Raw genomic sequence first — 7,682 nt, forward strand, 5'->3', positions numbered from 1 at the left:
GTGATGCATCAAACTTTGCAGTAGGAGCGGTGCTTGCACAAAAAGATGGGAAGCTATCACATGTGATATATTATGCTTTCAGAACATTGGACACAGCGCAGGCTAACTACACCACGACTGAGAAGGAATTATTGGCTGTTGTGTTTGCCTTGGACAAATTCAGACCGTATATACTTGGTTCCAAGGTAATTGTTTATACTGATCATGCAGCATTAAAATTCCTTCTGAAGAAAGCAGATTCAAAACCAAGGTTGATCAGATGGATGCTACTGCTCCAAGAGTTTGACATTGAGATTCTAGACAGAAGTGGAGCACATAACTTGGTAGCTGATCATCTTAGCATGATTGAAAATGGAGAAGATAACATTCCTATTAAGGATGACTTTCCTGATGAAGTCCTCCTAGCATTGACTGCTGTGAAAGGTATGTTTCCTGAACCTTGGTTTGCTGACATTGTTAATTATTTGGTTGTTTCTGCTATTCCTCCTTCCTTCTCCAAATATGAAAGAATCAAGCTAAAAAGTGAGGCAAAATACTATATCTGGGAAGATCCAATCTTATGGCGCATTGGTAGTGACCAAGTCATAAGGAGGTGTGTTCCAGATATCGAGATACCTCATGTGCTTGAGTTCTGTCATTCGTCTCCTTTTGGTGAACATTATGGCACACAAAGAACAAGTAGGAAGGTGTTGGATTGTGGATTATATTGGCCTACCATTTTTAAAGATGCACAGAGGGTATATGAAAATTGTGAGCAGTGCCAAAGGGCAGCCAGATCCATTACAAGAAGGGATGAAATGCCTCAACAACCCATGCTATATTGTGAGGTATTTGATATTTAGGGTATTGATTTTATGGGTCCTTTTCCTCCTTCTTTTGGGTTTTCTTATATTTTGCTTGTTGTAGACTATGTCTCCAAATGGGTGGAAGCCATAGCTACAAGGACTAATGATTCTCGAGTTGTTATGAGTTTTGTCAGGTCTAACATTTTCTGCAGATTTGGGATACCACGAGCCATCATCAGTGACCAAGGGACTCATTTCTGTAATAGGCTACTTGAGAACATGTTGAAGAAGTATGGGGTGACACATCGCATTGCTACACCATATCACCCCCAAACTAATGGGCAAGCAGAGATCTCTAACAGAGAGATTAAAAAGATACTAGAGAAAGTAGTGAAGCCTAGTCGAAAGGATTGGGCCACAAGATTGGATGATGCACTTTGGGCACACAGGACAGCCTACAAAACACCTATAGGTATGTCACCTTTCAGGGTGGTTTTTGGAAAGGCTTGTCATCTACCTGTGGAGATTGAACATCGGGCCTATTGGGTCGTGAAAGCATGCAACTTGGATTTGGAAGAAGCAGGAAATGAGCGAAAACTTCAGTTGCAAGAACTAGAGGAGATTAGGCTTGCAGCCTATGAAAATTCAAAGTTCTACAAAGAGAAAACCAAGAAGTTCTATGACCAAAAGCTTGTGGCTAGAAAGGATTTCAAGGTAGGCCAAAAGGTGTTACTATACAAATCCAAGCTTGGTCACATGAGTGGTAAGTTGCGTTCTACTTGGGAAGGACCATACATTGTTACAGAAGTCTTCCCTTGTGGAGCAGTGGAGATCAAGGAAGAATCTTCAGCAAGAACTTTTAAAGTTAATGGGCATCGTCTTCGGATATTCAATGAAAATCAAGATATGCTGAATAAGACGATGGATGGGATGAACTTGACTTCCCCCTCATACCTTCCACCTTGAGGAGGTAAGTAAACTTCATACTTTTTCTTTGCATTTTATACATATTGAATACATTGAGGACAATGCATGGATAAAGTGTGGGGGTGTGGGGAGATTTCCCCCTTTTCTGTTTTTGTTTTCTATTTGTTTTGTTTTTCCTTTTCTAATTTTGTTTTCTGTTTGTTTTTATTAAAAAAAAAACAACAAAAGTTTCTGCTTTCAATAAAACATATTGAAATTGGATTTTTGGATTTGATTCACTAATTGGAACGATCATAATTCTGGGAAAATAAAAGTCATGTGCTATGAATGGATTGTTTCTGTGATTTACTAATTGAGTTGATTTGAGAGTTTCTGGAATAAATCTTTTGTGAAAGAGTTTTTGACCTTGTGAGTTTTGAGCTTTATTGTAAGGATGAACTACCGTGTGTCATTCCTATTTTTCTTGTGTGATTTGCTCATGCCTTGTTGATACTCAAATGTTTAGCTTGATTCTGTTGTTTTGCATCTTAGGTGAACATGCATGATTTGATATGACTGAGGCATTTCTTGTTTTAGCTACTTGGCCAAATAAGCTAACCATGACATTGATCCATTGGTAGCCCCTTGAGCTTAAACCTCTTTTTCTTGTTTTGAGCATATTGCTAAACCTTTAAAAAAAAAAACATGTTTTTCCTTACCTTAGGGAGAAAGAAGGAGCTAGTGGATTATGTTGAGATTGGTTGAGGAATAAAGTGTGGGGGTGAGTATTTCCCCCACAAAGTTGTAAAAATGGCAAAAAGGAAAATAATTGTTGATGACAGAATGTTGAAATGAAAAATGATTGTTGTCTGAAAAAGAGCAACAAAGGATAAACGAAAAAAAAAAAGAGAAGTAAGGATTGTTTTTGAAACTATGCTCCATAACTCTTTCTTCCCTACTATTTCAAAAACACACAAATCCTAAAGTTTTTCCTACCTTTGCCTTGGCCTCATTATAACCTGTGAAAAGTCCTCATGATTTTTGAATGCATGTTTTCTGAAAGCTATGAATATTAGAGTCTTGCTAAGCATTGAGAGTATTTACTTGCATGGGTATTTTGAGTGAAAACACAAGCCAAAACACTTGAGCGAATCTTGGTGAGAAAATATATATTTAACTTGAGTGTTTCTCTTTCATATTTGATTATCTTGTAAACTCAAAAGATTAACTCATGTGTGAAAAACAGAATATTATCCATTTGTTTGTACATGACAACATGATTTCTAGAAGATTGATCTGTTTCCATTTGTATTCATTTCTTTAATTGATGAGTTCAAATTTTTGTCCTCATTTAATATTTAAATTTGGGGATTTAATTGAATTTTCTGTGCTTAAAGATTGATTTAATTAGGATTTGTGATTATTGGATTTATTGAGTAAGTTTGGTAAAGGTGGCGTAAAAATTGATTTTAGTTGCATAAAATATTATTGGATATTCTAACGTTTGTTGATGCAGCTGGAATTTATTTTTGGTCAATTAATAGTGTGATTTGAAAATATTCAAAGTTACAAAATAAGTCCAAAATCAAGAAATTCTGAAAAAGAATAAATCAGGAGCTAAATGCACCCCCAGATTTTATTTGCACACTCCTCCCTCAAGTGGACCACAAAAACCTGTTCTGCACCCCCAGTTTTCACTAAGTTGCACCCCTCCTACCACTTAAACTCCATTCAACCAGATCATGCCATGTGGCAATCCCCACCTTTTAAAATTAGCCAACCATAAGCCGCCACGTGTCATAATCCCCACCTCACCAAATTAACCAATCAGATTCTGCCATGTCATCATCTTCATCTCCCAAAACCCTAACCCTAATTTTCTCCTCTCCTTCCATCACCATGGCAGCCGCCACCACGACCACCACGCCGCTGCAACAGATCCGCTACTGCTCCGCGCAACCAGCCTCCATCATCTCTGCATCTCGCGCGGCGCCACCACCATCTCCATCTTTTCTGCAGCGCACGCGAACCAGAACAGCGCGCAGCTTCTCGCCGCAGTTCCGTCACCACTGCACCAGCAACGTTCAGCCACGACCTCCGCACCAGATCTGTTAGCCACCGTGAGTCCCGCTGCCGCCATCGCGCAAGCTCCATTCCAGCCATGGCAGACGCACCGTCGAACCATCTCCAAAACAGCAACAACCTCCGCGAGCACACCGCCAGCGCGAACAACGCGCATCTTCTTCTTCCTTGTTCAATCACCACCGCAAAACACCATCACTGCACCAGATCGGAGAAGAAGAGTTCGCCGGAAAACGGAGCAGCCGCCGTCACGAGGGAGGGAGAAGAGTGTGAGAGTGAAACCCTAATTTCTGGAGAGAGAATCTGCACTGCCACGTGTCAGCATCTGATAGGGCAGTCAAATTGGTCAACTGGTCAAAGTCAGCAGTCAACTCTGGTCAAAACTGCGAATATGGCTAAATGAGAGGGGCAGAATTGTAAATTGGGCAGGAATTAAGTTGCTAATTAATTAAATAAAAATAAAAGATTTTAGCAACTGACAGATAAAGCCCAAAGTCCAGTGGAAGCCTATATAAAGAGACTTAAGGGAGCAGACGGACGATTGACAATTTTACAGCTGACAGCTTAGACACTTAGAACTCTTTGGTTTTGGCAGATACAGTCTCCACCACATCTCTCATTCTCTTCTTTTATTTTCTTTCTTTCATATCATCATGTATTCCATCAAAGCCATGGAGGGCTAAGCTTTAAGGGTTGATTCCATTGTAATTTCTTAAATGGATTCTGAGGTTAGATGAATTTATATGTTTTGTTATTTTGATTATTGTTGTGGTTTTTTGTTTATCTATGTCCTTTGCTTCTTAATCGAATAGAAAATAATGATTTTAAATCTACATGCATGCTAATCATATGAGTTAAAAGGTTTTTAAATTAAATTGAGACTTTACTTTGATTTTGTTTAGAAACTTTCATTTGATTAAATAAGTTTTTGTCAATAATTGAGACTTTAATTTGATTAGAGGTAATTACTTTAACTAAAATTAGTCAAGACTTTACTTTGATTAATTAAGTTTTCTATTTGGTAAAGGAACAAAGGAATATACATGATTAGGCATAGTAAAATTAATTGAGACTGTACTTTGATTGAATTTACTATGGATAATCTAACAATTCTCACTTTTAATTGAGACTGTACTTTGATTAAAAGTGAGGATGCCAACAAATGAATTGAGTCTTTACATTGATTTATTTGTAAATCAACAACAATAATTAATTTAACAATAATCTCTAGATAACCAATGAAGAATCTGATTTAGAAAAAGTAGTGGAATTGACCTATTTACTATTACTGTGTTTACAATCTTCCGTGTCATTTTCTTTGCATATCAAAACCCCCCTATTTTTATAGTTGCTAGTTTTAAATTGCATTTTTGAGAATCAAATATTTGAGATCAATTCCGTATTCGTTGTGAGACGACTCAGGGTTATCTTAACCCTAACTATTTTCTTCACTACAAACTGGCAATACTGAAGTTGCTAAGTAGTGGTAATTTGATCGCCTAACGACAGCGATATCAAACAGAATATTATCCATTTGTTTGTACATGACAACATGATTTCTAGAAGATTGATCTGTTTCCATTTGTATTCATTTCTTTAATCCACTGAAAATATGGAATAAAAGACCTCAGAATAAAGTTTTGAAATTCTTCAATTTTGCCCAGGAGTGCAAAAGGATAAGTGTGGGTGTGTGATGAGTTCAAATTTTTGCCCTCATTTAATATTTAAATTTGGGGATTTAATTGAATTTTCTGTGCTTAAAGATTGATTTAATTAGGATTTGTGATTATTGGATTTATTGAGTAAGTTTGGTAAAAGTGGCGTAAAAATTGATTTTAGTTGCATAAAATATTATTGGATATTCTAACGTTTGTTAATGCAGCTGAAATTTATTTTTGGTCAATTAATAGTGTGATTTTGAAATATTCAAAGTTACAAAATAAGTCCAAAATCAAGAAATTCTGAAAAAGAATAAATCAGGAGCTAAATGCACCCCCAGATTTTATTTGCACACCCCTTCTAAAGTGGACCACCAAAAACCTGTTCTGCACCCCCAGTTTTCACTAAGTTGTACCCCTCCTACCACTTAAACTCCACTCAACCAGATCATGCCATGTGGCAATCCCCACCTCTTAAAATTAGCTAACCAGAACAAGCCACGTGTCATAATCCTACCCTCACCAAATTAACCAATCAGATCTTGCCACGTCATCATCTCCTCCATCTCACACATGAAACCCTAACCCTAGTTTCCCTTCCACCCTCCACGGCAGCCGCCGCCGCCAACCTCGCCGGCCACCACCAATCTGCAGCAGCGGCGGCGCCACCATCTTCTTCTCGCGTCCAATAGCAGCCTTCATGCACCATCTTCGTCAGCCACCATTAGCACCACCACGCAACTGCAGCAGTGCCGCCACCATCAACAACACAGCAACGCGACTTCTCGCCTCCACCGTTTGCACAGCCACCGCTGCAACAACGAACACCACCACGCCGGAAACGAAACGCAACTTCTGCAGCACCGCGCCGTCTCCATCTTCACCGCATCGCACTCCATAGAAGCTTGCTACACCACCACGCAAACGCCAGAAACACACGAACTGACAATTTACAGCTTACAGCTTAGACACTTAGAACTCTCTGGTTTTGGCAGATACCATCTCCACCACATCTCTCATTCTTTCTTTTATTTTCTTTCCTTCATATCATCATGTATTCCATCAAAGCCATGGAGGACTAAGCTTTTAGGGTTGATTCCACTGTAATTTCTTAAATGGATTCTGAGGTTAGATGAATTTATATGTTTTGTTATTTTGATTATTGTTGTGGTTTTTGTTTATCTATGTCCTTTGCTTCTTAATCGAATAGAAAATAATGATTTTAAATCTACATACATGCTAATCATATGAGTTAAAAGGTTTTTAAATTAAATTGAGACTTTACTTTGATTTTGTTTAGAAACTTTCATTTGATTAAATAAGTTTTTGCCAATAATTAAGACTTTAATTTGATTAGAGGTAATTACTTTAACTAAAATTAGTCAAGACTTTACTTTGATTAATTAAGTTTTCTATTTGGTAAAGAAACAAAGGAATAGACATGATTAGGCATAGTAAAATTAATTGAGACTGTACTTTAATTGAATTTACTATGGATAATCTAACAATTCTCACTTTTAATTGAGACTGTACTTTGATTAAAAGTGAGGATGCCAACAAATGAATTGAGTCTTTACATTGATTGATTTGTAAATCAACAACAATAATTAATTTAATAATAATCTCTAGGTAACCAATGAAGAATCTTATTTAGAAAAAGCAGTGGAATTGACCTATTTACTATTACTGTGTTTACAATCTTCCGTGTCATTTTCTTTGCATATCAAAATCCCCCTATTTTTATAGTTGCTAGTTTTAAATTGCATTTTTGAGAATCAGATATTTGAGATCAATTCCGTATTCGTTGTGAGACGACTCAGGGTTATCTTAACCCTAACTATTTTCTTCACTACAAATTGGCAATACTGAAATTGCTAAAGTAGTGGTAATTTGATCGCCTAACGACAGCGATATCAAACTTTCAACATGAGAAGTTCGAAGATGAAGACAAATTTCAACAATTGAGTTGGGTTTCAATAACGCAGGATCTAACAATAAGGGTTTGAAGAGAAACAAAAGAGCTTTCAACATCAATAATGTAGTCAACACCAACAACAAGAGTTCAAGAACTTCACGCGAGATTGAAGCAGAAGAGGAGTTGAAGAAGAAGAAGAAGAAAAAGAGGAATTGAAGAAGAAGAAGAGGACTTGAAGAAAGAGAGGAGTTTAAAACGTCCAACCTTTCTGAAACCCACTTTGTTCAAACACTTTCCTTTCTCTTTCCTTTGAGCCTCTTGCCAATGTGAATATGA

Source organism: Vigna unguiculata, chromosome 8 (assembly GCF_037176805.1).
Source record: "Vigna unguiculata cultivar grain cowpea cultivar isolate G323 ecotype 2 chromosome 8, ASM3717680v1, whole genome shotgun sequence".
In the NCBI taxonomy this organism is placed as follows: domain Eukaryota; kingdom Viridiplantae; phylum Streptophyta; class Magnoliopsida; order Fabales; family Fabaceae; genus Vigna; species Vigna unguiculata.